The sequence below is a fragment of the Ambystoma mexicanum genome, chromosome 13 (genome assembly GCF_040938575.1).
Source record: "Ambystoma mexicanum isolate Mex_15411 chromosome 13, UKY_AmexF1_1, whole genome shotgun sequence".
Lineage (NCBI taxonomy): Eukaryota > Metazoa > Chordata > Amphibia > Caudata > Ambystomatidae > Ambystoma > Ambystoma mexicanum.
In genome coordinates this window covers 358,202,201-358,228,016 of record NC_090938.1, presented here as the reverse complement: position 1 = coordinate 358,228,016, position 25,816 = coordinate 358,202,201, and the positions used below count along the sequence as shown (strand labels likewise).

The 25,816-nt window shown below is 43.3% G+C and overlaps 28 non-coding genes across 28 annotated transcripts; 20 read left to right on the top strand and 8 right to left on the bottom strand.

The window, feature by feature from the left end:
- The first annotated feature begins 109 nt into the window (after window positions 1-109).
- On the top strand, window positions 110-186 carry TRNAS-GCU (transfer RNA serine (anticodon GCU)). Its single transcript has one exon. It is a non-coding gene; the product is annotated as a tRNA-Ser (tRNA).
- A 546-nt stretch (window positions 187-732) lies between these two features.
- Window positions 733-804, top strand: TRNAT-CGU (transfer RNA threonine (anticodon CGU)). The gene has a single exon. It is a non-coding gene; the product is annotated as a tRNA-Thr (tRNA).
- A 1,499-nt stretch (window positions 805-2,303) lies between these two features.
- Window positions 2,304-2,398, bottom strand: TRNAI-UAU (transfer RNA isoleucine (anticodon UAU)). Its single transcript has 2 exons — window positions 2,361-2,398; window positions 2,304-2,339 (listed from the first exon to the last, which is right to left on the bottom strand). It is a non-coding gene; the product is annotated as a tRNA-Ile (tRNA).
- Window positions 2,399-2,878: 480 nt separating this feature from the next.
- TRNAS-GCU (transfer RNA serine (anticodon GCU)) lies at window positions 2,879-2,955 on the top strand. Its single transcript has one exon. It is a non-coding gene; the product is annotated as a tRNA-Ser (tRNA).
- Window positions 2,956-3,501: 546 nt separating this feature from the next.
- On the top strand, window positions 3,502-3,573 carry TRNAT-CGU (transfer RNA threonine (anticodon CGU)). The gene has a single exon. It is a non-coding gene; the product is annotated as a tRNA-Thr (tRNA).
- A 1,499-nt stretch (window positions 3,574-5,072) lies between these two features.
- TRNAI-UAU (transfer RNA isoleucine (anticodon UAU)) lies at window positions 5,073-5,167 on the bottom strand. Its single transcript has 2 exons — window positions 5,130-5,167; window positions 5,073-5,108 (listed from the first exon to the last, which is right to left on the bottom strand). It is a non-coding gene; the product is annotated as a tRNA-Ile (tRNA).
- Window positions 5,168-6,189: 1,022 nt separating this feature from the next.
- Window positions 6,190-6,261, top strand: TRNAT-UGU (transfer RNA threonine (anticodon UGU)). Its single transcript has one exon. It is a non-coding gene; the product is annotated as a tRNA-Thr (tRNA).
- Window positions 6,262-6,948: 687 nt separating this feature from the next.
- TRNAS-GCU (transfer RNA serine (anticodon GCU)) lies at window positions 6,949-7,030 on the top strand. Its single transcript has one exon. It is a non-coding gene; the product is annotated as a tRNA-Ser (tRNA).
- Window positions 7,031-7,576: 546 nt separating this feature from the next.
- TRNAT-CGU (transfer RNA threonine (anticodon CGU)) lies at window positions 7,577-7,648 on the top strand. The gene has a single exon. It is a non-coding gene; the product is annotated as a tRNA-Thr (tRNA).
- A 1,389-nt stretch (window positions 7,649-9,037) lies between these two features.
- On the top strand, window positions 9,038-9,119 carry TRNAS-GCU (transfer RNA serine (anticodon GCU)). Its single transcript has one exon. It is a non-coding gene; the product is annotated as a tRNA-Ser (tRNA).
- Window positions 9,120-9,850: 731 nt separating this feature from the next.
- On the bottom strand, window positions 9,851-9,945 carry TRNAI-UAU (transfer RNA isoleucine (anticodon UAU)). Its single transcript has 2 exons — window positions 9,908-9,945; window positions 9,851-9,886 (listed from the first exon to the last, which is right to left on the bottom strand). It is a non-coding gene; the product is annotated as a tRNA-Ile (tRNA).
- A 480-nt stretch (window positions 9,946-10,425) lies between these two features.
- Window positions 10,426-10,502, top strand: TRNAS-GCU (transfer RNA serine (anticodon GCU)). Its single transcript has one exon. It is a non-coding gene; the product is annotated as a tRNA-Ser (tRNA).
- A 546-nt stretch (window positions 10,503-11,048) lies between these two features.
- Window positions 11,049-11,120, top strand: TRNAT-CGU (transfer RNA threonine (anticodon CGU)). Its single transcript has one exon. It is a non-coding gene; the product is annotated as a tRNA-Thr (tRNA).
- Window positions 11,121-12,619: 1,499 nt separating this feature from the next.
- Window positions 12,620-12,714, bottom strand: TRNAI-UAU (transfer RNA isoleucine (anticodon UAU)). Its single transcript has 2 exons — window positions 12,677-12,714; window positions 12,620-12,655 (listed from the first exon to the last, which is right to left on the bottom strand). It is a non-coding gene; the product is annotated as a tRNA-Ile (tRNA).
- A 1,022-nt stretch (window positions 12,715-13,736) lies between these two features.
- On the top strand, window positions 13,737-13,808 carry TRNAT-UGU (transfer RNA threonine (anticodon UGU)). Its single transcript has one exon. It is a non-coding gene; the product is annotated as a tRNA-Thr (tRNA).
- Window positions 13,809-14,495: 687 nt separating this feature from the next.
- Window positions 14,496-14,577, top strand: TRNAS-GCU (transfer RNA serine (anticodon GCU)). The gene has a single exon. It is a non-coding gene; the product is annotated as a tRNA-Ser (tRNA).
- Window positions 14,578-15,306: 729 nt separating this feature from the next.
- Window positions 15,307-15,401, bottom strand: TRNAI-UAU (transfer RNA isoleucine (anticodon UAU)). Its single transcript has 2 exons — window positions 15,364-15,401; window positions 15,307-15,342 (listed from the first exon to the last, which is right to left on the bottom strand). It is a non-coding gene; the product is annotated as a tRNA-Ile (tRNA).
- A 1,022-nt stretch (window positions 15,402-16,423) lies between these two features.
- Window positions 16,424-16,495, top strand: TRNAT-UGU (transfer RNA threonine (anticodon UGU)). The gene has a single exon. It is a non-coding gene; the product is annotated as a tRNA-Thr (tRNA).
- Window positions 16,496-17,182: 687 nt separating this feature from the next.
- Window positions 17,183-17,264, top strand: TRNAS-GCU (transfer RNA serine (anticodon GCU)). Its single transcript has one exon. It is a non-coding gene; the product is annotated as a tRNA-Ser (tRNA).
- Window positions 17,265-17,810: 546 nt separating this feature from the next.
- Window positions 17,811-17,882, top strand: TRNAT-CGU (transfer RNA threonine (anticodon CGU)). The gene has a single exon. It is a non-coding gene; the product is annotated as a tRNA-Thr (tRNA).
- A 1,389-nt stretch (window positions 17,883-19,271) lies between these two features.
- Window positions 19,272-19,353, top strand: TRNAS-GCU (transfer RNA serine (anticodon GCU)). The gene has a single exon. It is a non-coding gene; the product is annotated as a tRNA-Ser (tRNA).
- Window positions 19,354-20,084: 731 nt separating this feature from the next.
- TRNAI-UAU (transfer RNA isoleucine (anticodon UAU)) lies at window positions 20,085-20,179 on the bottom strand. The gene is made up of 2 exons: window positions 20,142-20,179; window positions 20,085-20,120 (listed from the first exon to the last, which is right to left on the bottom strand). It is a non-coding gene; the product is annotated as a tRNA-Ile (tRNA).
- Window positions 20,180-20,659: 480 nt separating this feature from the next.
- TRNAS-GCU (transfer RNA serine (anticodon GCU)) lies at window positions 20,660-20,736 on the top strand. The gene has a single exon. It is a non-coding gene; the product is annotated as a tRNA-Ser (tRNA).
- Window positions 20,737-21,282: 546 nt separating this feature from the next.
- On the top strand, window positions 21,283-21,354 carry TRNAT-CGU (transfer RNA threonine (anticodon CGU)). The gene has a single exon. It is a non-coding gene; the product is annotated as a tRNA-Thr (tRNA).
- A 1,499-nt stretch (window positions 21,355-22,853) lies between these two features.
- Window positions 22,854-22,948, bottom strand: TRNAI-UAU (transfer RNA isoleucine (anticodon UAU)). The gene is made up of 2 exons: window positions 22,911-22,948; window positions 22,854-22,889 (listed from the first exon to the last, which is right to left on the bottom strand). It is a non-coding gene; the product is annotated as a tRNA-Ile (tRNA).
- Window positions 22,949-23,970: 1,022 nt separating this feature from the next.
- Window positions 23,971-24,042, top strand: TRNAT-UGU (transfer RNA threonine (anticodon UGU)). Its single transcript has one exon. It is a non-coding gene; the product is annotated as a tRNA-Thr (tRNA).
- A 687-nt stretch (window positions 24,043-24,729) lies between these two features.
- On the top strand, window positions 24,730-24,811 carry TRNAS-GCU (transfer RNA serine (anticodon GCU)). Its single transcript has one exon. It is a non-coding gene; the product is annotated as a tRNA-Ser (tRNA).
- A 730-nt stretch (window positions 24,812-25,541) lies between these two features.
- TRNAI-UAU (transfer RNA isoleucine (anticodon UAU)) lies at window positions 25,542-25,636 on the bottom strand. Its single transcript has 2 exons — window positions 25,599-25,636; window positions 25,542-25,577 (listed from the first exon to the last, which is right to left on the bottom strand). It is a non-coding gene; the product is annotated as a tRNA-Ile (tRNA).
- Between the last annotated feature and the right edge of the window lie 180 nt (window positions 25,637-25,816).

Below are 25,816 nucleotides of genomic sequence, written 5' to 3'. Positions count from 1 at the left end.
TTCCTGCAAACGGCTGGATGTACCTCAACAAGGAACGCATTGTGGTTCTATTTTGAAGATGTTTGTGTTATTACCTGTAAAGACTTGAATGCCTAACATAATCCCTGTAGACGAGGTGGCCGAGTGGTTAAGGCGATGGACTGCTAATCTGCTGTACACGCGTGGGTTCGAATCCCACCTTCGTCGTATTTTTTCTTTATAGTCTGCATTTAAACATAGACCAAAGTCTTTCAACCTCCCTGTGAAAGACAGGAATGAGTACAGATATGGAAATAGAGATGTAAAAATAAGTTCATTGGTGCAGGCGGAGAATGAAATTAGTCAAAGACTTTCCTCGTAGGTTTCCATTCTTTACTATTATAGGAGCCAAAATCAGCGCAGTTAGTAAACTCCCAAGCTTACATCCCAAATTCTTTTTTCTTTTAGTTGTCTGCCTTTTACATGTTCCTTTTGGCATCATTCTGACCTGCTATCTAAACTCATGAACCTGTTCAGCATCCTACTCAATACATACATACCCGTAAAAGTACATACTCAAACGCATACCGACAATGTATCACCAACATAAGCACACACGCTTTCGCAAATCCGATGTATGATGACGTACTGAACACATGCAGAGATATACAGCCATTTTTACACAACCAGAAATTCATATACCTGGAGATCTACCTAGGTAAAACCCATGGTTTCTTTGCACTTTCTGTTGTTGGCTGTGAGCAAGCAGCAGGTGGCCTTGTAGCTCAGTGGCAGAGCACTGGTCTCGTAAACCAGGGGTCATGAGTTCAAACCTCATCAGGGCCTCGGGCGGATTATTTTCAAAAAGCACGGGGAAGAGAAGCCAGAGTTGCACCATCTACAGAGAACCTTTTATGACGGGATGCATCCTCATAATTGAAGTCTTCCACAGAAGGAGTGAAATAGAGTTCGAGAGGAAGGCCTAATGTTTTCAGGCAAAGACTGACAAAAACCTTGCAATGTCGCATGTAGCTGCTTTGGTGAAAAGACTGTTCAAGTTCACAATGCAACGGAGGGGTGTTCCCCATCTCCATACAATCATCTCTTTGATAATGTAAACGTGCCAGGCGTGTTGAAAGACAAAGACAGACACAACCGCACATACCAGTTGAAGAAAGACAGCCAGCAAACACATTTGTATAGAGGTAAGCAAGCCTCAATTAGAGATGTGAGTCCCTCCGTTTCTGCGGGAGTCCACAAGTTTATTAAAAAATGAACACATATCTTTCATGTTCTAATGATTACCAATCTTTCTGATTAGCTCTGCATAGCTCCAATGGCTATGTGTGTGTGTGTGTGTGTATGTGCCCGTGTGTGTAGGGGAAGGGGTCGGTAGATGTGTTCACGCAGAGCAAGTTGCATACATCGCCAACAGCCATTCTCTCCTGCTCCTGTGCATCCAGTTCGGAAGCGAACCCACCCAATTGTTCTATATGTCTGCTACCCTGACCGCATTCACACATCATTGGCTATTAGTATGCAGCTTGTGGGCGCTGTCAATGGGATATAAGCACCATTCCCCATGTCTGCAATAGCTAGACCAGATTCTGAGGTATGATGAGCAGGGGTCCAGGCACTTCGCCTGACGAACGCCTGACAAACGCTGGGCTTAGCCCTGCCGGGCCTAGCCCTGAGGGGCCTAACTGGGCATGGCCCTGTGTAAGGTAGGGTGAGCAGGGGACCACTTGCAACTAACCTTCGGCACCAATCAGGCATGGAGAGGTCTGTGCAAATGCCCAGCCCTTTAGCAATCTCGATCTGCAAAACCTTCAACTCCTAATTCTCATGGCTCCCAGAAGCCCTAGCCCATATGCAAATGAGGCGAGTTCCTATCAGCATCCTTGTTCTGCTTGATTTTATCAAAGTGACTGCCTGATTAGTGAAAGGGTATTTATTCTCAGAGGTTTGCTTCAAAGGCGATAATGCAGTAAATAGACAACATTATTCTTTGTAAGTTGATATTGTCTCCTGGATCCTACTCCAGTAACCCTTTTTCTACCTTTACAAATGTCTTCCGTAAGTGGTGCTCAGCAGAAAATGGAGTATAATAACAGTTGACATTTTTTATTTTCTGTTCTATTTTCAAAAACCCTCCGTAGCTGTATTTAAAGCGCAAACACCCCATAAATAACTTGCAATGAGTATTCCATGTCTAAAAGGCAGAGGAGCTGTCATACAACATTAACTGACAATCAAGGAAACCTTGAGGTGAACCAAAAAATGTCCAGAACATTTATTGGTTCAATAATTCAGTTTTGAGGTGAATTAGTAAAAAGTTCCAAAGTTGCTCCAGGTGAGGCTTGAACTCACAACCTCGGCATTGCTCACTGCATGTACTGCTATATAAGTACCGCGCGCTAACCGATTGCGCCACTGGAGCTGCTGTGTTTTGGTTTTCGACATGAAACTACACCCACAAACACACACACAAGTGTACAAAAGCACCCACAAGCTCTGGCATTGTCTTTTTAGCTGACACCAAATTATGGGTGCCTTGTAGTGCCCATATTGTGCCACTGGAGCTTACCTTTTAGCCTGATATACACTTTGCCACTGATGTTCAGCCAATGGTGCAGTCAAATGTCCCTTCTACATTTTTGTCATGCTGCAGGCAGTGCCACTGGAGCCAGCATGATGCTCTTCCTCATATTCAACACGTGTCAATTGAAACACCTCCCAATGTCATCTTGGCGATGCCTATAAACACCCCAGGACTTTGATGAATTTTTCTCAACAGCAAGTGAGGCAGTTTTCCTGCAAACGGCTGGATGTACCTCAACAAGGAACGCATTGTGGTTCTATTTTGAAGATGTTTGTGTTATTACCTGTAAAGACTTGAATGCCTAACATAATCCCTGTAGACGAGGTGGCCGAGTGGTTAAGGCGATGGACTGCTAATCTGCTGTACACGCGTGGGTTCGAATCCCACCTTCGTCGTATTTTTTCTTTATAGTCTGCATTTAAACATAGACCAAAGTCTTTCAACCTCCCTGTGAAAGACAGGAATGAGTACAGATATGGAAATAGAGATGTAAAAATAAGTTCATTGGTGCAGGCGGAGAATGAAATTAGTCAAAGACTTTCCTCGTAGGTTTCCATTCTTTACTATTATAGGAGCCAAAATCAGCGCAGTTAGTAAACTCCCAAGCTTACATCCCAAATTCTTTTTTCTTTTAGTTGTCTGCCTTTTACATGTTCCTTTTGCCATCATTCTGACCTGCTATCTAAACTCATGAACCTGTTCAGCATCCTACTCAATACATACATACCCGTAAAAGTACATACTCAAACGCATACCGACAATGTATCACCAACATAAGCACACACGCTTTCGCAAATCCGATGTATGATGACGTACTGAACACATGCAGAGATATACAGCCATTTTTACACAACCAGAAATTCATATACCTGGAGATCTACCTAGGTAAAACCCATGGTTTCTTTGCACTTTCTGTTGTTGGCTGTGAGCAAGCAGCAGGTGGCCTTGTAGCTCAGTGGCAGAGCACTGGTCTCGTAAACCAGGGGTCATGAGTTCAAACCTCATCAGGGCCTCGGGCGGATTATTTTCAAAAAGCACGGGGAAGAGAAGCCAGAGTTGCACCATCTACAGAGAACCTTTTATGACGGGATGCATCCTCATAATTGAAGTCTTCCACAGAAGGAGTGAAATAGAGTTCGAGAGGAAGGCCTAATGTTTTCAGGCAAAGACTGACAAAAACCTTGCAATGTCGCATGTAGCTGCTTTGGTGAAAAGACTGTTCAAGTTCACAATGCAACGGAGGGGTGTTCCCCATCTCCATACAATCATCTCTTTGATAATGTAAACGTGCCAGGCGTGTTGAAAGACAAAGACAGACACAACCGCACATACCAGTTGAAGAAAGACAGCCAGCAAACACATTTGTATAGAGGTAAGCAAGCCTCAATTAGAGATGTGAGTCCCTCCGTTTCTGCGGGAGTCCACAAGTTTATTAAAAAATGAACACATATCTTTCATGTTCTAATGATTACCAATCTTTCTGATTAGCTCTGCATAGCTCCAATGGCTATGTGTGTGTGTGTGTGTGTATGTGCCCGTGTGTGTAGGGGAAGGGGTCGGTAGATGTGTTCACGCAGAGCAAGTTGCATACATCGCCAACAGCCATTCTCTCCTGCTCCTGTGCATCCAGTTCGGAAGCGAACCCACCCAATTGTTCTATATGTCTGCTACCCTGACCGCATTCACACATCATTGGCTATTAGTATGCAGCTTGTGGGCGCTGTCAATGGGATATAAGCACCATTCCCCATGTCTGCAATAGCTAGACCAGATTCTGAGGTATGATGAGCAGGGGTCCAGGCACTTCGCCTGACGAACGCCTGACAAACGCTGGGCTTAGCCCTGCCGGGCCTAGCCCTGAGGGGCCTAACTGGGCATGGCCCTGTGTAAGGTAGGGTGAGCAGGGGACCACTTGCAACTAACCTTCGGCACCAATCAGGCATGGAGAGGTCTGTGCAAATGCCCAGCCCTTTAGCAATCTCGATCTGCAAAACCTTCAACTCCTAATTCTCATGGCTCCCAGAAGCCCTAGCCCATATGCAAATGAGGCGAGTTCCTATCAGCATCCTTGTTCTGCTTGATTTTATCAAAGTGACTGCCTGATTAGTGAAAGGGTATTTATTCTCAGAGGTTTGCTTCAAAGGCGATAATGCAGTAAATAGACAACATTATTCTTTGTAAGTTGATATTGTCTCCTGGATCCTACTCCAGTAACCCTTTTTCTACCTTTACAAATGTCTTCCGTAAGTGGTGCTCAGCAGAAAATGGAGTATAATAACAGTTGACATTTTTTATTTTCTGTTCTATTTTCAAAAACCCTCCGTAGCTGTATTTAAAGCGCAAACACCCCATAAATAACTTGCAATGAGTATTCCATGTCTAAAAGGCAGAGGAGCTGTCATACAACATTAACTGACAATCAAGGAAACCTTGAGGTGAACCAAAAAATGTCCAGAACATTTATTGGTTCAATAATTCAGTTTTGAGGTGAATTAGTAAAAAGTTCCAAAGTTGCTCCAGGTGAGGCTTGAACTCACAACCTCGGCATTGCTCACTGCATGTACTGCTGTATAAGTACCGCGCGCTAACCGATTGCGCCACTGGAGCTGCTGTGTTTTGGTTTTCGACATGAAACTACACCCACAAACACACACACAAGTGTACAAAAGCACCCACAAGCTCTGGCATTGTCTTTTTAGCTGACACCAAATTATGGGTGCCTTGTAGTGCCCATATTGTGCCACTGGAGCTTACCTTTTAGCCTGATATACACTTTGCCACTGATGTTCAGCCAATGGTGCAGTCAAATGTCCCTTCTACATTTTTGTCATGCTGCAGGCAGTGCCACTGGAGCCAGCATGATGCTCTTCCTCATATTCAACACGTGTCAATTGAAACACCTCCCAATGTCATCTTGGCGATGCCTATAAACACCCCAGGACTTTGATGAATTTTTCTCAACAGCAAGTGAGGCAGTTTTCCTGCAAACGGCTGGATGTACCTCAACAAGGAACGCATTGTGGTTCTATTTTGAAGATGTTTGTGTTATTACCTGTAAAGACTTGAATGCCTAACATAATCCCTGTAGACGAGGTGGCCGAGTGGTTAAGGCGATGGACTGATAATCTGCTGTACACGCGTGGTTTCGAATCCCACCTTTGTCGATTTTAACTTTTGAAATCTTTTTTAAACATCTGCATTGCTCTAAGCACCATTGCCATTGGCTTTCAAAGAACATACAGACAAAAGTGAAAATATGCATGTTAGTTGATTAAGAAGGACACAAACAAGGTTGTCGTGTTACTGGCAGGAATGCAATCTGCTGTGCTTGACTACCCTTTGAGCCAGAATCCGGATAGAAATTTAAAAAAGCAAAGGTAATATCCATATTGTCTCTCTGCTGCCATGTACATGTTTTTTTCAACTTTCACGCATCACATCTCCTCATTAGTCACCCTAAAATTGCACGGAATACGCACAAATTAGCTGCTCCTCAAAAAATCGGCCAGAAAAAAACAGGTCAAATCACAATCATATACATACATTCTCACACACCCTTCAAATATGTCTACCCAGTAAACATCATGTTGTGTGCTCGTTGTGTTGCTGTTATGCGTCGTAACCTGAGGGGCTCTGTAGCTCAGTGGCAGAGCACTGGTCTTGTAAACCAGGGGTCATGAGTTCGATCCTCATCAGGGCCTCCAAATGGTAATTTTCTTGAACATTGTTGAATAGGAACTGATATTGCACATTGTACCTGTGCAACCTTTTACCAATGGATTCGGGCCTATAACAAAGCCACAAGCGCAAGGTGTCTGAATAGTCTGTGGGGAAGGTCGGCTTTCTGGACCTAATTTCTTCAAGAAAAAGACCTTGATAATCTTGTGATGACAGATGCAGATGATCACGGTGAAGCCCTTACTCTATTGAACAGTACAGCGGTTCTGGGTTGCACGCCTTTCTCTATTTTCAGGGACGTTGATGTGGCAAAATTTAATTGGAAAAGGGTTATTGCCATCACTCACTATTTAAATTCAATGACATCACAGGAAGCAGCAGCATCTGAACTTTGATCTTGGCTGGAAACGTTGAATGATGCCAAACACTGGGAAACTGGAGCTTGCGTTATGCTGGTTTTACTACTAATGGTGTGCCATACGGAAGCTCAAGCACCTTCCTCTGGATTAGTGTTGTGAACCCTCCAGGAGCTCTTGTTATATTTTTCTGAACTTCAACTTGATGTGTTTATCTATCAATGGCCGGGTAAGGAAGAACGAGTCAACGATCTTGTTTCTATTATGACAAACATGATCTATTTTTCACTGACTTTGCACCACCATTGTTTTATCTCTTCTTTAAGCATGGGACTCGAGCACCGTTCCCAAACAGACGAGGTGGCCGAGTGGTTAAGGCGATGGACTGCTAATCCATTGTGCTCTGCACGCGTGGGTTCGAATCCCACCTTCTTCGTATTTTTTCTTTATAGTCTGCATTTAAACATAGACCAAAGTCTTTCAACCTCCCTGTGAAAGACAGGAATGAGTACAGATATGGAAATAGAGATGTAAAAATAAGTTCATTGGTGCAGGCGGAGAATGAAATTAGTCAAAGACTTTCCTCGTAGGTTTCCATTCTTTACTATTATAGGAGCCAAAATCAGCGCAGTTAGTAAACTCCCAAGCTTACATCCCAAATTCTTTTTTCTTTTAGTTGTCTGCCTTTTACATGTTCCTTTTGCCATCATTCTGACCTGCTATCTAAACTCATGAACCTGTTCAGCATCCTACTCAATACATACATACCCGTAAAAGTACATACTCAAACGCATACCGACAATGTATCACCAACATAAGCACACACGCTTTCGCAAATCAGATGTATGATTACGTACTGAACACATGCAGAGATATACAGCCATTTTTACACAACCAGAAATTCATATACCTGGAGATCTACCTAGGTAAAACCCATGGTTTCTTTGCACTTTCTGTTGTTGGCTGTGAGCAAGCAGCAGGTGGCCTTGTAGCTCAGTGGCAGAGCACTGGTCTCGTAAACCAGGGGTCATGAGTTCAAACCTCATCAGGGCCTCGGGCGGATTATTTTCAAAAAGCACGGGGAAGAGAAGCCAGAGTTGCACCATCTACAGAGAACCTTTTATGACGGGATGCATCCTCATAATTGAAGTCTTCCACAGAAGGAGTGAAATAGAGTTCGAGAGGAAGGCCTAATGTTTTCAGGCAAAGACTGACAAAAACCTTGCAATGTCGCATGTAGCTGCTTTGGTGAAAAGACTGTTCAAGTTCACAATGCAACGGAGGGGTGTTCCCCATCTCCATACAATCATCTCTTTGATAATGTAAACGTGCCAGGCGTGTTGAAAGACAAAGACAGACACAACCGCACATACCAGTTGAAGAAAGACAGCCAGCAAACACATTTGTATAGAGGTAAGCAAGCCTCAATTAGAGATGTGAGTCCCTCCGTTTCTGCGGGAGTCCACAAGTTTATTAAAAAATGAACACATATCTTTCATGTTCTAATGATTACCAATCTTTCTGATTAGCTCTGCATAGCTCCAATGGCTATGTGTGTGTGTGTGTGTGTATGTGCCCGTGTGTGTAGGGGAAGGGGTCGGTAGATGTGTTCACGCAGAGCAAGTTGCATACATCGCCAACAGCCATTCTCTCCTGCTCCTGTGCATCCAGTTCGGAAGCGAACCCACCCAATTGTTCTATATGTCTGCTACCCTGACCGCATTCACACATCATTGGCTATTAGTATGCAGCTTGTGGGCGCTGTCAATGGGATATAAGCACCATTCCCCATGTCTGCAATAGCTAGACCAGATTCTGAGGTATGATGAGCAGGGGTCCAGGCACTTCGCCTGACGAACGCCTGACAAACGCCGGGCTTAGCCCTGCCGGGCCTAGCCCTGAGGGGCCTAACTGGGCATGGCCCTGTGTAAGGTAGGGTGAGCAGGGGACCACTTGCAACTAACCTTCGGCACCAATCAGGCATGGAGAGGTCTGTGCAAATGCCCAGCCCTTTAGCAATCTCGATCTGCAAAACCTTCAACTCCTAATTCTCATGGCTCCCAGAAGCCCTAGCCCATATGCAAATGAGGCGAGTTCCTATCAGCATCCTTGTTCTGCTTGATTTTATCAAAGTGACTGCCTGATTAGTGAAAGGGTATTTATTCTCAGAGGTTTGCTTCAAAGGCGATAATGCAGTAAATAGACAACATTATTCTTTGTAAGTTGATATTGTCTCCTGGATCCTACTCCAGTAACCCTTTTTCTACCTTTACAAATGTCTGAGCTTCAACTTGATGTGTTTATCTATCAATGGCCGGGTAAGGAAGAACGAGTCAACGATCTTGTTTCTATTATGACAAACATGATCTATTTTTCACTGACTTTGCACCACCATTGTTTTATCTCTTCTTTAAGCATGGGACTCGAGCACCGTTCCCAAACAGACGAGGTGGCCGAGTGGTTAAGGCGATGGACTGCTAATCCATTGTGCTCTGCACGCGTGGGTTCGAATCCCACCTTCGTCGTATTTTTTCTTTATAGTCTGCATTTAAACATAGACCAAAGTCTTTCAACCTCCCTGTGAAAGACAGGAATGAGTACAGATATGGAAATAGAGATGTAAAAATAAGTTCATTGGTGCAGGCGGAGAATGAAATTAGTCAAAGACTTTCCTCGTAGGTTTCCATTCTTTACTATTATAGGAGCCAAAATCAGCGCAGTTAGTAAACTCCCAAGCTTACATCCCAAATTCTTTTTTTCTTTTAGTTGTCTGCCTTTTACATGTTCCTTTTGCCATCATTCTGACCTGCTATCTAAACTCATGAACCTGTTCAGCATCCTACTCAATACATACATACCCGTAAAAGTACATACTCAAACGCATACCGACAATGTATCACCAACATAAGCACACACGCTTTCGCAAATCAGATGTATGATGACGTACTGAACACATGCAGAGATATACAGCCATACAAATGTCTTCCGTAAGTGGTGCTCAGCAGAAAATGGAGTATAATAACAGTTGACATTTTTTATTTTCTGTTCTATTTTCAAAAACCCTCCGTAGCTGTATTTAAAGCGCAAACACCCCATAAATAACTTGCAATGAGTATTCCATGTCTAAAAGGCAGAGGAGCTGTCATACAACATTAACTGACAATCAAGGAAACCTTGAGGTGAACCAAAAAATGTCCAGAACATTTATTGGTTCAATAATTCAGTTTTGAGGTGAATTAGTAAAAAGTTCCAAAGTTGCTCCAGGTGAGGCTTGAACTCACAACCTCGGCATTGCTCACTGCATGTACTGCTATATAAGTACCGCGCGCTAACCGATTGCGCCACTGGAGCTGCTGTGTTTTGGTTTTCGACATGAAACTACACCCACAAACACACACACAAGTGTACAAAAGCACCCACAAGCTCTGGCATTGTCTTTTTAGCTGACACCAAATTATGGGTGCCTTGTAGTGCCCATATTGTGCCACTGGAGCTTACCTTTTAGCCTGATATACACTTTGCCACTGATGTTCAGCCAATGGTGCAGTCAAATGTCCCTTCTACATTTTTGTCATGCTGCAGGCAGTGCCACTGGAGCCAGCATGATGCTCTTCCTCATATTCAACACGTGTCAATTGAAACACCTCCCAATGTCATCTTGGCGATGCCTATAAACACCCCAGGACTTTGATGAATTTTTCTCAACAGCAAGTGAGGCAGTTTTCCTGCAAACGGCTGGATGTACCTCAACAAGGAACGCATTGTGGTTCTATTTTGAAGATGTTTGTGTTATTACCTGTAAAGACTTGAATGCCTAACATAATCCCTGTAGACGAGGTGGCCGAGTGGTTAAGGCGATGGACTGCTAATCTGCTGTACACGCGTGGGTTCGAATCCCACCTTCGTCGTATTTTTTCTTTATAGTCTGCATTTAAACATAGACCAAAGTCTTTCAACCTCCCTGTGAAAGACAGGAATGAGTACAGATATGGAAATAGAGATGTAAAAATAAGTTCATTGGTGCAGGCGGAGAATGAAATTAGTCAAAGACTTTCCTCGTAGGTTTCCATTCTTTACTATTATAGGAGCCAAAATCAGCGCAGTTAGTAAACTCCCAAGCTTACATCCCAAATTCTTTTTTCTTTTAGTTGTCTGCCTTTTACATGTTCCTTTTGCCATCATTCTGACCTGCTATCTAAACTCATGAACCTGTTCAGCATCCTACTCAATACATACATACCCGTAAAAGTACATACTCAAACGCATACCGACAATGTATCACCAACATAAGCACACACGCTTTCGCAAATCCGATGTATGATGACGTACTGAACACATGCAGAGATATACAGCCATTTTTACACAACCAGAAATTCATATACCTGGAGATCTACCTAGGTAAAACCCATGGTTTCTTTGCACTTTCTGTTGTTGGCTGTGAGCAAGCAGCAGGTGGCCTTGTAGCTCAGTGGCAGAGCACTGGTCTCGTAAACCAGGGGTCATGAGTTCAAACCTCATCAGGGCCTCGGGCGGATTATTTTCAAAAAGCACGGGGAAGAGAAGCCAGAGTTGCACCATCTACAGAGAACCTTTTATGACGGGATGCATCCTCATAATTGAAGTCTTCCACAGAAGGAGTGAAATAGAGTTCGAGAGGAAGGCCTAATGTTTTCAGGCAAAGACTGACAAAAACCTTGCAATGTCGCATGTAGCTGCTTTGGTGAAAAGACTGTTCAAGTTCACAATGCAACGGAGGGGTGTTCCCCATCTCCATACAATCATCTCTTTGATAATGTAAACGTGCCAGGCGTGTTGAAAGACAAAGACAGACACAACCGCACATACCAGTTGAAGAAAGACAGCCAGCAAACACATTTGTATAGAGGTAAGCAAGCCTCAATTAGAGATGTGAGTCCCTCCGTTTCTGCGGGAGTCCACAAGTTTATTAAAAAATGAACACATATCTTTCATGTTCTAATGATTACCAATCTTTCTGATTAGCTCTGCATAGCTCCAATGGCTATGTGTGTGTGTGTGTGTGTATGTGCCCGTGTGTGTAGGGGAAGGGGTCGGTAGATGTGTTCACGCAGAGCAAGTTGCATACATCGCCAACAGCCATTCTCTCCTGCTCCTGTGCATCCAGTTCGGAAGCGAACCCACCCAATTGTTCTATATGTCTGCTACCCTGACCGCATTCACACATCATTGGCTATTAGTATGCAGCTTGTGGGCGCTGTCAATGGGATATAAGCACCATTCCCCATGTCTGCAATAGCTAGACCAGATTCTGAGGTATGATGAGCAGGGGTCCAGGCACTTCGCCTGACGAACGCCTGACAAACGCTGGGCTTAGCCCTGCCGGGCCTAGCCCTGAGGGGCCTAACTGTGCATGGCCCTGTGTAAGGTAGGGTGAGCAGGGGACCACTTGCAACTAACCTTCGGCACCAATCAGGCATGGAGAGGTCTGTGCAAATGCCCAGCCCTTTAGCAATCTCGATCTGCAAAACCTTCAACTCCTAATTCTCATGGCTCCCAGAAGCCCTAGCCCATATGCAAATGAGGCGAGTTCCTATCAGCATCCTTGTTCTGCTTGATTTTATCAAAGTGACTGCCTGATTAGTGAAAGGGTATTTATTCTCAGAGGTTTGCTTCAAAGGCGATAATGCAGTAAATAGACAACATTATTCTTTGTAAGTTGATATTGTCTCCTGGATCCTACTCCAGTAACCCTTTTTCTACCTTTACAAATGTCTTCCGTAAGTGGTGCTCAGCAGAAAATGGAGTATAATAACAGTTGACATTTTTTATTTTCTGTTCTATTTTCAAAAACCCTCCGTAGCTGTATTTAAAGCGCAAACACCCCATAAATAACTTGCAATGAGTATTCCATGTCTAAAAGGCAGAGGAGCTGTCATACAACATTAACTGACAATCAAGGAAACCTTGAGGTGAACCAAAAAATGTCCAGAACATTTATTGGTTCAATAATTCAGTTTTGAGGTGAATTAGTAAAAAGTTCCAAAGTTGCTCCAGGTGAGGCTTGAACTCACAACCTCGGCATTGCTCACTGCATGTACTGCTGTATAAGTACCGCGCGCTAACCGATTGCGCCACTGGAGCTGCTGTGTTTTGGTTTTCGACATGAAACTACACCCACAAACACACACACAAGTGTACAAAAGCACCCACAAGCTCTGGCATTGTCTTTTTAGCTGACACCAAATTATGGGTGCCTTGTAGTGCCCATATTGTGCCACTGGAGCTTACCTTTTAGCCTGATATACACTTTGCCACTGATGTTCAGCCAATGGTGCAGTCAAATGTCCCTTCTACATTTTTGTCATGCTGCAGGCAGTGCCACTGGAGCCAGCATGATGCTCTTCCTCATATTCAACACGTGTCAATTGAAACACCTCCCAATGTCATCTTGGCGATGCCTATAAACACCCCAGGACTTTGATGAATTTTTCTCAACAGCAAGTGAGGCAGTTTTCCTGCAAACGGCTGGATGTACCTCAACAAGGAACGCATTGTGGTTCTATTTTGAAGATGTTTGTGTTATTACCTGTAAAGACTTGAATGCCTAACATAATCCCTGTAGACGAGGTGGCCGAGTGGTTAAGGCGATGGACTGCTAATCTGCTGTACACGCGTGGTTTCGAATCCCACCTTTGTCGATTTTAACTTTTGAAATCTTTTTTAAACATCTGCATTGCTCTAAGCACCATTGCCATTGGCTTTCAAAGAACATACAGACAAAAGTGAAAATATGCATGTTAGTTGATTAAGAAGGACACAAACAAGGTTGTCGTGTTACTGGCAGGAATGCAATCTGCTGTGCTTGACTACCCTTTGAGCCAGAATCCGGATAGAAATTTAAAAAAGCAAAGGTAATATCCATATTGTCTCTCTGCTGCCATGTACATGTTTTTTTCAACTTTCACGCATCACATCTCCTCATTAGTCACCCTAAAATTGCACGGAATACGCACAAATTAGCTGCTCCTCAAAAAATCGGCCAGAAAAAAACAGGTCAAATCACAATCATATACATACATTCTCACACACCCTTCAAATATGTCTACCCAGTAAACATCATGTTGTGTGCTCGTTGTGTTGCTGTTATGCGTCGTAACCTGAGGGGCTCTGTAGCTCAGTGGCAGAGCACTGGTCTTGTAAACCAGGGGTCGTGAGTTCGATCCTCATCAGGGCCTCCAAATGGTAATTTTCTTGAACATTGTTGAATAGGAACTGATATTGCACATTGTACCTGTGCAACCTTTTACCAATGGATTCGGGCCTATAACAAAGCCACAAGCGCAAGGTGTCTGAATAGTCTGTGGGGAAGGTCGGCTTTCTGGACCTAATTTCTTCAAGAAAAAGACCTTGATAATCTTGTGATGACAGATGCAGATGATCACGGTGAAGCCCTTACTCTATTGAACAGTACAGCGGTTCTGGGTTGCACGCCTTTCTCTATTTTCAGGGACGTTGATGTGGCAAAATTTAATTGGAAAAGGGTTATTGCCATCACTCACTATTTAAATTCAATGACATCACAGGAAGCAGCAGCATCTGAACTTTGATCTTGGCTGGAAACGTTGAATGATGCCAAACACTGGGAAACTGGAGCTTGCGTTATGCTGGTTTTACTACTAATGGTGTGCCATACGGAAGCTCAAGCACCTTCCTCTGGATTAGTGTTGTGAACCCTCCAGGAGCTCTTGTTATATTTTTCTGAACTTCAACTTGATGTGTTTATCTATCAATGGCCGGGTAAGGAAGAACGAGTCAACGATCTTGTTTCTATTATGACAAACATGATCTATTTTTCACTGACTTTGCACCACCATTGTTTTATCTCTTCTTTAAGCATGGGACTCGAGCACCGTTCCCAAACAGACGAGGTGGCCGAGTGGTTAAGGCGATGGACTGCTAATCCATTGTGCTCTGCACGCGTGGGTTCGAATCCCACCTTCGTCGTATTTTTTCTTTATAGTCTGCATTTAAACATAGACCAAAGTCTTTCAACCTCCCTGTGAAAGACAGGAATGAGTACAGATATGGAAATAGAGATGTAAAAATAAGTTCATTGGTGCAGGCGGAGAATGAAATTAGTCAAAGACTTTCCTCGTAGGTTTCCATTCTTTACTATTATAGGAGCCAAAATCAGCGCAGTTAGTAAACTCCCAAGCTTACATCCCAAATTCTTTTTTCTTTTAGTTGTCTGCCTTTTACATGTTCCTTTTGCCATCATTCTGACCTGCTATCTAAACTCATGAACCTGTTCAGCATCCTACTCAATACATACATACCCGTAAAAGTACATACTCAAACGCATACCGACAATGTATCACCAACATAAGCACACACGCTTTCGCAAATCAGATGTATGATGACGTACTGAACACATGCAGAGATATACAGCCATACAAATGTCTTCCGTAAGTGGTGCTCAGCAGAAAATGGAGTATAATAACAGTTGACATTTTTATTTTCTGTTCTATTTTCAAAAACCCTCCGTAGCTGTATTTAAAGCGCAAACACCCCATAAATAACTTGCAATGAGTATTCCATGTCTAAAAGGCAGAGGAGCTGTCATACAACATTAACTGACAATCAAGGAAACCTTGAGGTGAACCAAAAAATGTCCAGAACATTTATTGGTTCAATAATTCAGTTTTGAGGTGAATTAGTAAAAAGTTCCAAAGTTGCTCCAGGTGAGGCTTGAACTCACAACCTCGGCATTGCTCACTGCATGTACTGCTGTATAAGTACCGCGCGCTAACCGATTGCGCCACTGGAGCTGCTGTGTTTTGGTTTTCGACATGAAACTACACCCACAAACACACACACAAGTGTACAAAAGCACCCACAAGCTCTGGCATTGTCTTTTTAGCTGACACCAAATTATGGGTGCCTTGTAGTGCCCATATTGTGCCACTGGAGCTTACCTTTTAGCCTGATATACACTTTGCCACTGATGTTCAGCCAATGGTGCAGTCAAATGTCCCTTCTACATTTTTGTCATGCTGCAGGCAGTGCCACTGGAGCCAGCATGATGCTCTTCCTCATATTCAACACGTGTCAATTGAAACACCTCCCAATGTCATCTTGGCGATGCCTATAAACACCCCAGGACTTTGATGAATTTTTCTCAACAGCAAGTGAGGCAGTTTTCCTGCAAACGGCTGGATGTACCTCAACAAGGAACGCATTGTGGTTCTATTTTGAAGATGTTTGTGTTATTACCTGTAAAGACTTGAATGCCTAACATAATCCCTGTAGACGAGGTGGCCGAGTGGTTAAGGCGATGGACTGCTAATCTGCTGTACACGCGTGGTTTCGAATCCCACCTTTGTCGATTTTAACTTTTGAAATCTTTTTTAAACATCTGCATTGCTCTAAGCACCATTGCCATTGGCTTTCAAAGAACATACAGACAAAAGTGAAAATATGCATGTTAGTTGATTAAGAAGGACACAAACAAGGTTGTCGTGTTACTGGCAGGAATGCAATCTGCTGTGCTTGACTACCCTTTGAGCCAGAATCCGGATAGAAATTTAAAAAAGCAAAGGTAATATCCATATTGTCTCTCTGCTGCCATGTACATGTTTTTTTCAACTTTCACGCATCACATCTCCTCATTAGTCACCCTAAAATTGCACGGAATACGCACAAATTAGCTGCTCCTCAAAAAATCGGCCAGAAAAAAACAGGTCAAATCACAATCATATACATACATTCTCACACACCCTTCAAATATGTCTACCCAGTAAACATCATGTTGTGTGCTCGTTGTGTTGCTGTTATGTGTCGTAACCTGAGGGGCTCTGTAGCTCAGTGGCAGAGCACTGGTCTTGTAAACCAGGGGTCGTGAGTTCGATCCTCATCAGGGCCTCCAAATGGTAATTTTCTTGAACATTGTTGAATAGGAACTGATATTGCACATTGTACCTGTGCAACCTTTTACCAATGGATTCGGGCCTATAACAAAGCCACAAGCGCAAGGTGTCTGAATAGTCTGTGGGGAAGGTCGGCTTTCTGGACCTAATTTCTTCAAGAAAAAGACCTTGATAATCTTGTGATGACAGATGCAGATGATCACGGTGAAGCCCTTACTCTATTGAACAGTACAGCGGTTCTGTGTTGCACGCCTTTCTCTATTTTCAGGGACGTTGATGTGGCAAAATTTAATTGGAAAAGGGTTATTGCCATCACTCACTATTTAAATTCAATGACATCACAGGAAGCAGCAGCATCTGAACTTTGATCTTGGCTGGAAACGTTGAATGATGCCAAACACTGGGAAACTGGAGCTTGCGTTATGCTGGTTTTACTACTAATGGTGTGCCATACGGAAGCTCAAGCACCTTCCTCTGGATTAGTGTTGTGAACCCTCCAGGAGCTCTTGTTATATTTTTCTGAACTTCAACTTGATGTGTTTATCTATCAATGGCCGGGTAAGGAAGAACGAGTCAACGATCTTGTTTCTATTATGACAAACATGATCTATTTTTCACTGACTTTGCACCACCATTGTTTTATCTCTTCTTTAAGCATGGGACTCGAGCACCGTTCCCAAACAGACGAGGTGGCCGAGTGGTTAAGGCGATGGACTGCTAATCCATTGTGCTCTGCACGCGTGGGTTCGAATCCCACCTTCATCGTATTTTTTCTTTATAGTCTGCATTTAAACATAGACCAAAGTCTTTCAACCTCCCTGTGAAAGACAGGAATGAGTACAGATATGGAAATAGAGATGTAAAAATAAGTTCATTGGTGCAGGCGGAGAATGAAATTAGTCAAAGACTTTCCTCGTAGGTTTCCATTCTTTACTATTATAGGAGCCAAAATCAGCGCAGTTAGTCAACTCCCAAGCTTACATCCCAAATTCTTTTTTCTTTTAGTTGTCTGCCTTTTACATGTTCCTTTTGCCATCATTCTGACCTGCTATCTAAACTCATGAACCTGTTCAGCATCCTACTCAATACATACATACCCGTAAAAGTACATACTCAAACGCATACCGACAATGTATCACCAACATAAGCACACACGCTTTCGCAAATCAGATGTATGATGACGTACTGAACACATGCAGAGATATACAGCCATTTTTACACAACCAGAAATTCATATACCTGGAGATCTACCTAGGTAAAACCCATGGTTTCTTTGCACTTTCTGTTGTTGGCTGTGAGCAAGCAGCAGGTGGCCTTGTAGCTCAGTGGCAGAGCACTGGTCTCGTAAACCAGGGGTCATGAGTTCAAACCTCATCAGGGCCTCGGGCGGATTATTTTCAAAAAGCACGGGGAAGAGAAGCCAGAGTTGCACCATCTACAGAGAACCTTTTATGACGGGATGCATCCTCATAATTGAAGTCTTCCACAGAAGGAGTGAAATAGAGTTCGAGAGGAAGGCCTAATGTTTTCAGGCAAAGACTGACAAAAACCTTGCAATGTCGCATGTAGCTGCTTTGGTGAAAAGACTGTTCAAGTTCACAATGCAACGGAGGGGTGTTCCCCATCTCCATACAATCATCTCTTTGATAATGTAAACGTGCCAGGCGTGTTGAAAGACAAAGACAGACACAACCGCACATACCAGTTGAAGAAAGACAGCCAGCAAACACATTTGTATAGAGGTAAGCAAGCCTCAATTAGAGATGTGAGTCCCTCCGTTTCTGCGGGAGTCCACAAGTTTATTAAAAAATGAACACATATCTTTCATGTTCTAATGATTACCAATCTTTCTGATTAGCTCTGCATAGCTCCAATGGCTATGTGTGTGTGTGTGTGTGTATGTGCCCGTGTGTGTAGGGGAAGGGGTCGGTAGATGTGTTCACGCAGAGCAAGTTGCATACATCGCCAACAGCCATTCTCTCCTGCTCCTGTGCATCCAGTTCGGAAGCGAACCCACCCAATTGTTCTATATGTCTGCTACCCTGACCGCATTCACACATCATTGGCTATTAGTATGCAGCTTGTGGGCGCTGTCAATGGGATATAAGCACCATTCCCCATGTCTGCAATAGCTAGACCAGATTCTGAGGTATGATGAGCAGGGGTCCAGGCACTTCGCCTGACGAACGCCTGACAAACGCCGGGCTTAGCCCTGCCGGGCCTAGCCCTGAGGGGCCTAACTGGGCATGGCCCTGTGTAAGGTAGGGTGAGCAGGGGACCACTTGCAACTAACCTTCGGCACCAATCAGGCATGGAGAGGTCTGTGCAAATGCCCAGCCCTTTAGCAATCTCGATCTGCAAAACCTTCAACTCCTAATTCTCATGGCTCCCAGAAGCCCTAGCCCATATGCAAATGAGGCGAGTTCCTATCAGCATCCTTGTTCTGCTTGATTTTATCAAAGTGACTGCCTGATTAGTGAAAGGGTATTTATTCTCAGAGGTTTGCTTCAAAGGCGATAATGCAGTAAATAGACAACATTATTCTTTGTAAGTTGATATTGTCTCCTGGATCCTACTCCAGTAACCCTTTTTCTACCTTTACAAATGTCTGAGCTTCAACTTGATGTGTTTATCTATCAATGGCCGGGTAAGGAAGAACGAGTCAACGATCTTGTTTCTATTATGACAAACATGATCTATTTTTCACTGACTTTGCACCACCATTGTTTTATCTCTTCTTTAAGCATGGGACTCGAGCACCGTTCCCAAACAGACGAGGTGGCCGAGTGGTTAAGGCGATGGACTGCTAATCCATTGTGCTCTGCACGCGTGGGTTCGAATCCCACCTTCGTCGTATTTTTTCTTTATAGTCTGCATTTAAACATAGACCAAAGTCTTTCAACCTCCCTGTGAAAGACAGGAATGAGTACAGATATGGAAATAGAGATGTAAAAATAAGTTCATTGGTGCAGGCGGAGAATGAAATTAGTCAAAGACTTTCCTCGTAGGTTTCCATTCTTTACTATTATAGGAGCCAAAATCAGCGCAGTTAGTAAACTCCCAAGCTTACATCCCAAATTCTTTTTTTCTTTTAGTTGTCTGCCTTTTACATGTTCCTTTTGCCATCATTCTGACCTGCTATCTAAACTCATGAACCTGTTCAGCATCCTACTCAATACATACATACCCGTAAAAGTACATACTCAAACGCATACCGACAATGTATCACCAACATAAGCACACACGCTTTCGCAAATCAGATGTATGATGACGTACTGAACACATGCAGAGATATACAGCCATACAAATGTCTTCCGTAAGTGGTGCTCAGCAGAAAATGGAGTATAATAACAGTTGACATTTTTTATTTTCTGTTCTATTTTCAAAAACCCTCCGTAGCTGTATTTAAAGCGCAAACACCCCATAAATAACTTGCAATGAGTATTCCATGTCTAAAAGGCAGAGGAGCTGTCATACAACATTAACTGACAATCAAGGAAACCTTGAGGTGAACCAAAAAATGTCCAGAACATTTATTGGTTCAATAATTCAGTTTTGAGGTGAATTAGTAAAAAGTTCCAAAGTTGCTCCAGGTGAGGCTTGAACTCACAACCTCGGCATTGCTCACTGCATGTACTGCTATATAAGTACCGCGCGCTAACCGATTGCGCCACTGGAGCTGCTGTGTTTTGGTTTTCGACATGAAACTACACCCACAAACACACACACAAGTGTACAAAAGCACCCACAAGCTCTGGCATTGTCTTTTTAGCTGACACCAAATTATGGGTGCCTTGTAGTGCCCATATTGTGCCACTGGAGCTTACCTTTTAGCCTGATATACACTTTGCCACTGATGTTCAGCCAATGGTGCAGTCAAATGTCCCTTCTACATTTTTGTCATGCTGCAGGCAGTGCCACTGGAGCCAGCATGATGCTCTTCCTCATATTCAACACGTGTCAATTGAAACACCTCCCAATGTCATCTTGGCGATGCCTATAAACACCCCAGGACTTTGATGAATTTTTCTCAACAGCAAGTGAGGCAGTTTTCCTGCAAACGGCTGGATGTACCTCAACAAGGAACGCATTGTGGTTCTATTTTGAAGATGTTTGTGTTATTACCTGTAAAGACTTGAATGCCTAACATAATCCCTGTAGACGAGGTGGCCGAGTGGTTAAGGCGATGGACTGCTAATCTGCTGTACACGCGTGGGTTCGAATCCCACCTTCGTCGTATTTTTTCTTTATAGTCTGCATTTAAACATAGACCAAAGTCTTTCAACCTCCCTGTGAAAGACAGGAATGAGTACAGATATGGAAATAGAGATGTAAAAATAAGTTCATTGGTGCAGGCGGAGAATGAAATTAGTCAAAGACTTTCCTCGTAGGTTTCCATTCTTTACTATTATAGGAGCCAAAATCAGCGCAGTTAGTAAACTCCCAAGCTTACATCCCAAATTCTTTTTTCTTTTAGTTGTCTGCCTTTTACATGTTCCTTTTGCCATCATTCTGACCTGCTATCTAAACTCATGAACCTGTTCAGCATCCTACTCAATACATACATACCCGTAAAAGTACATACTCAAACGCATACCGACAATGTATCACCAACATAAGCACACACGCTTTCGCAAATCCGATGTATGATGACGTACTGAACACATGCAGAGATATACAGCCATTTTTACACAACCAGAAATTCATATACCTGGAGATCTACCTAGGTAAAACCCATGGTTTCTTTGCACTTTCTGTTGTTGGCTGTGAGCAAGCAGCAGGTGGCCTTGTAGCTCAGTGGCAGAGCACTGGTCTCGTAAACCAGGGGTCATGAGTTCAAACCTCATCAGGGCCTCGGGCGGATTATTTTCAAAAAGCACGGGGAAGAGAAGCCAGAGTTGCACCATCTACAGAGAACCTTTTATGACGGGATGCATCCTCATAATTGAAGTCTTCCACAGAAGGAGTGAAATAGAGTTCGAGAGGAAGGCCTAATGTTTTCAGGCAAAGACTGACAAAAACCTTGCAATGTCGCATGTAGCTGCTTTGGTGAAAAGACTGTTCAAGTTCACAATGCAACGGAGGGGTGTTCCCCATCTCCATACAATCATCTCTTTGATAATGTAAACGTGCCAGGCGTGTTGAAAGACAAAGACAGACACAACCGCACATACCAGTTGAAGAAAGACAGCCAGCAAACACATTTGTATAGAGGTAAGCAAGCCTCAATTAGAGATGTGAGTCCCTCCGTTTCTGCGGGAGTCCACAAGTTTATTAAAAAATGAACACATATCTTTCATGTTCTAATGATTACCAATCTTTCTGATTAGCTCTGCATAGCTCCAATGGCTATGTGTGTGTGTGTGTGTGTATGTGCCCGTGTGTGTAGGGGAAGGGGTCGGTAGATGTGTTCACGCAGAGCAAGTTGCATACATCGCCAACAGCCATTCTCTCCTGCTCCTGTGCATCCAGTTCGGAAGCGAACCCACCCAATTGTTCTATATGTCTGCTACCCTGACCGCATTCACACATCATTGGCTATTAGTATGCAGCTTGTGGGCGCTGTCAATGGGATATAAGCACCATTCCCCATGTCTGCAATAGCTAGACCAGATTCTGAGGTATGATGAGCAGGGGTCCAGGCACTTCGCCTGACGAACGCCTGACAAACGCTGGGCTTAGCCCTGCCGGGCCTAGCCCTGAGGGGCCTAACTGGGCATGGCCCTGTGTAAGGTAGGGTGAGCAGGGGACCACTTGCAACTAACCTTCGGCACCAATCAGGCATGGAGAGGTCTGTGCAAATGCCCAGCCCTTTAGCAATCTCGATCTGCAAAACCTTCAACTCCTAATTCTCATGGCTCCCAGAAGCCCTAGCCCATATGCAAATGAGGCGAGTTCCTATCAGCATCCTTGTTCTGCTTGATTTTATCAAAGTGACTGCCTGATTAGTGAAAGGGTATTTATTCTCAGAGGTTTGCTTCAAAGGCGATAATGCAGTAAATAGACAACATTATTCTTTGTAAGTTGATATTGTCTCCTGGATCCTACTCCAGTAACCCTTTTTCTACCTTTACAAATGTCTTCCGTAAGTGGTGCTCAGCAGAAAATGGAGTATAATAACAGTTGACATTTTTTATTTTCTGTTCTATTTTCAAAAACCCTCCGTAGCTGTATTTAAAGCGCAAACACCCCATAAATAACTTGCAATGAGTATTCCATGTCTAAAAGGCAGAGGAGCTGTCATACAACATTAACTGACAATCAAGGAAACCTTGAGGTGAACCAAAAAATGTCCAGAACATTTATTGGTTCAATAATTCAGTTTTGAGGTGAATTAGTAAAAAGTTCCAAAGTTGCTCCAGGTGAGGCTTGAACTCACAACCTCGGCATTGCTCACTGCATGTACTGCTGTATAAGTACCGCGCGCTAACCGATTGCGCCACTGGAGCTGCTGTGTTTTGGTTTTCGACATGAAACTACACCCACAAACACACACACAAGTGTACAAAAGCACCCACAAGCTCTGGCATTGTCTTTTTAGCTGACACCAAATTATGGGTGCCTTGTAGTGCCCATATTGTGCCACTGGAGCTTACCTTTTAGCCTGATATACACTTTGCCACTGATGTTCAGCCAATGGTGCAGTCAAATGTCCCTTCTACATTTTTGTCATGCTGCAGGCAGTGCCACTGGAGCCAGCATGATGCTCTTCCTCATATTCAACACGTGTCAATTGAAACACCTCCCAATGTCATCTTGGCGATGCCTATAAACACCCCAGGACTTTGATGAATTTTTCTCAACAGCAAGTGAGGCAGTTTTCCTGCAAACGGCTGGATGTACCTCAACAAGGAACGCATTGTGGTTCTATTTTGAAGATGTTTGTGTTATTACCTGTAAAGACTTGAATGCCTAACATAATCCCTGTAGACGAGGTGGCCGAGTGGTTAAGGCGATGGACTGCTAATCTGCTGTACACGCGTGGTTTCGAATCCCACCTTTGTCGATTTTAACTTTTGAAATCTTTTTTAAACATCTGCATTGCTCTAAGCACCATTGCCATTGGCTTTCAAAGAACATACAGACAAAAGTGAAAATATGCATGTTAGTTGATTAAGAAGGACACAAACAAGGTTGTCGTGTTACTGGCAGGAATGCAATCTGCTGTGCTTGACTACCCTTTGAGCCAGAATCCGGATAGAAATTTAAAAAAGCAAAGGTAATATCCATATTGTCTCTCTGCTGCCATGTACATGTTTTTTTCAACTTTCACGCATCACATCTCCTCATTAGTCACCCTAAAATTGCACGGAATACGCACAAATTAGCTGCTCCTCAAAAAATCGGCCAGAAAAAAACAGGTCAAATCACAATCATATACATACATTCTCACACACCCTTCAAATATGTCTACCCAGTAAACATCATGTTGTGTGCTCGTTGTGTTGCTGTTATGCGTCATAACCTGAGGGGCTCTGTAGCTCAGTGGCAGAGCACTGGTCTTGTAAACCAGGGGTCGTGAGTTCGATCCTCATCAGGGCCTCCAAATGGTAATTTTCTTGAACATTGTTGAATAGGAACTGATATTGCACATTGTACCTGTGCAACCTTTTACCAATGGATTCGGGCCTATAACAAAGCCACAAGCGCAAGGTGTCTGAATAGTCTGTGGGGAAGGTCGGCTTTCTGGACCTAATTTCTTCAAGAAAAAGACCTTGATAATCTTGTGATGACAGATGCAGATGATCACGGTGAAGCCCTTACTCTATTGAACAGTACAGCGGTTCTGGGTTGCACGCCTTTCTCTATTTTCAGGGACGTTGATGTGGCAAAATTTAATTGGAAAAGGGTTATTGCCATCACTCACTATTTAAATTCAATGACATCACAGGAAGCAGCAGCATCTGAACTTTGATCTTGGCTGGAAACGTTGAATGATGCCAAACACTGGGAAACTGGAGCTTGCGTTATGCTGGTTTTACTACTAATGGTGTGCCATACGGAAGCTCAAGCACCTTCCTCTGGATTAGTGTTGTGAACCCTCCAGGAGCTCTTGTTATATTTTTCTGAACTTCAACTTGATGTGTTTATCTATCAATGGCCGGGTAAGGAAGAACGAGTCAACGATCTTGTTTCTATTATGACAAACATGATCTATTTTTCACTGACTTTGCACCACCATTGTTTTATCTCTTCTTTAAGCATGGGACTCGAGCACCGTTCCCAAACAGACGAGGTGGCCGAGTGGTTAAGGCGATGGACTGCTAATCCATTGTGCTCTGCACGCGTGGGTTCGAATCCCACCTTCGTCGTATTTTTTCTTTATAGTCTGCATTTAAACATAGACCAAAGTCTTTCAACCTCCCTGTGAAAGACAGGAATGAGTACAGATATGGAAATAGAGATGTAAAAATAAGTTCATTGGTGCAGGCGGAGAATGAAATTAGTCAAAGACTTTCCTCGTAGGTTTCCATTCTTTACTATTATAGGAGCCAAAATCAGCGCAGTTAGTAAACTCCCAAGCTTACATCCCAAATTCTTTTTTCTTTTAGTTGTCTGCCTTTTACATGTTCCTTTTGCCATCATTCTGACCTGCTATCTAAACTCATGAACCTGTTCAGCATCCTACTCAATACATACATACCCGTAAAAGTACATACTCAAACGCATACCGACAATGTATCACCAACATAAGCACACACGCTTTCGCAAATCAGATGTATGATGACGTACTGAACACATGCAGAGATATACAGCCATACAAATGTCTTCCGTAAGTGGTGCTCAGCAGAAAATGGAGTATAATAACAGTTGACATTTTTTATTTTCTGTTCTATTTTCAAAAACCCTCCGTAGCTGTATTTAAAGCGCAAACACCCCATAAATAACTTGCAATGAGTATTCCATGTCTAAAAGGCAGAGGAGCTGTCATACAACATTAACTGACAATCAAGGAAACCTTGAGGTGAACCAAAAAATGTCCAGAACATTTATTGGTTCAATAATTCAGTTTTGAGGTGAATTAGTAAAAAGTTCCAAAGTTGCTCCAGGTGAGGCTTGAACTCACAACCTCGGCATTGCTCACTGCATGTACTGCTGTATAAGTACCGCGCGCTAACCGATTGCGCCACTGGAGCTGCTGTGTTTTGGTTTTCGACATGAAACTACACCCACAAACACACACACAAGTGTACAAAAGCACCCACAAGCTCTGGCATTGTCTTTTTAGCTGACACCAAATTATGGGTGCCTTGTAGTGCCCATATTGTGCCACTGGAGCTTACCTTTTAGCCTGATATACACTTTGCCACTGATGT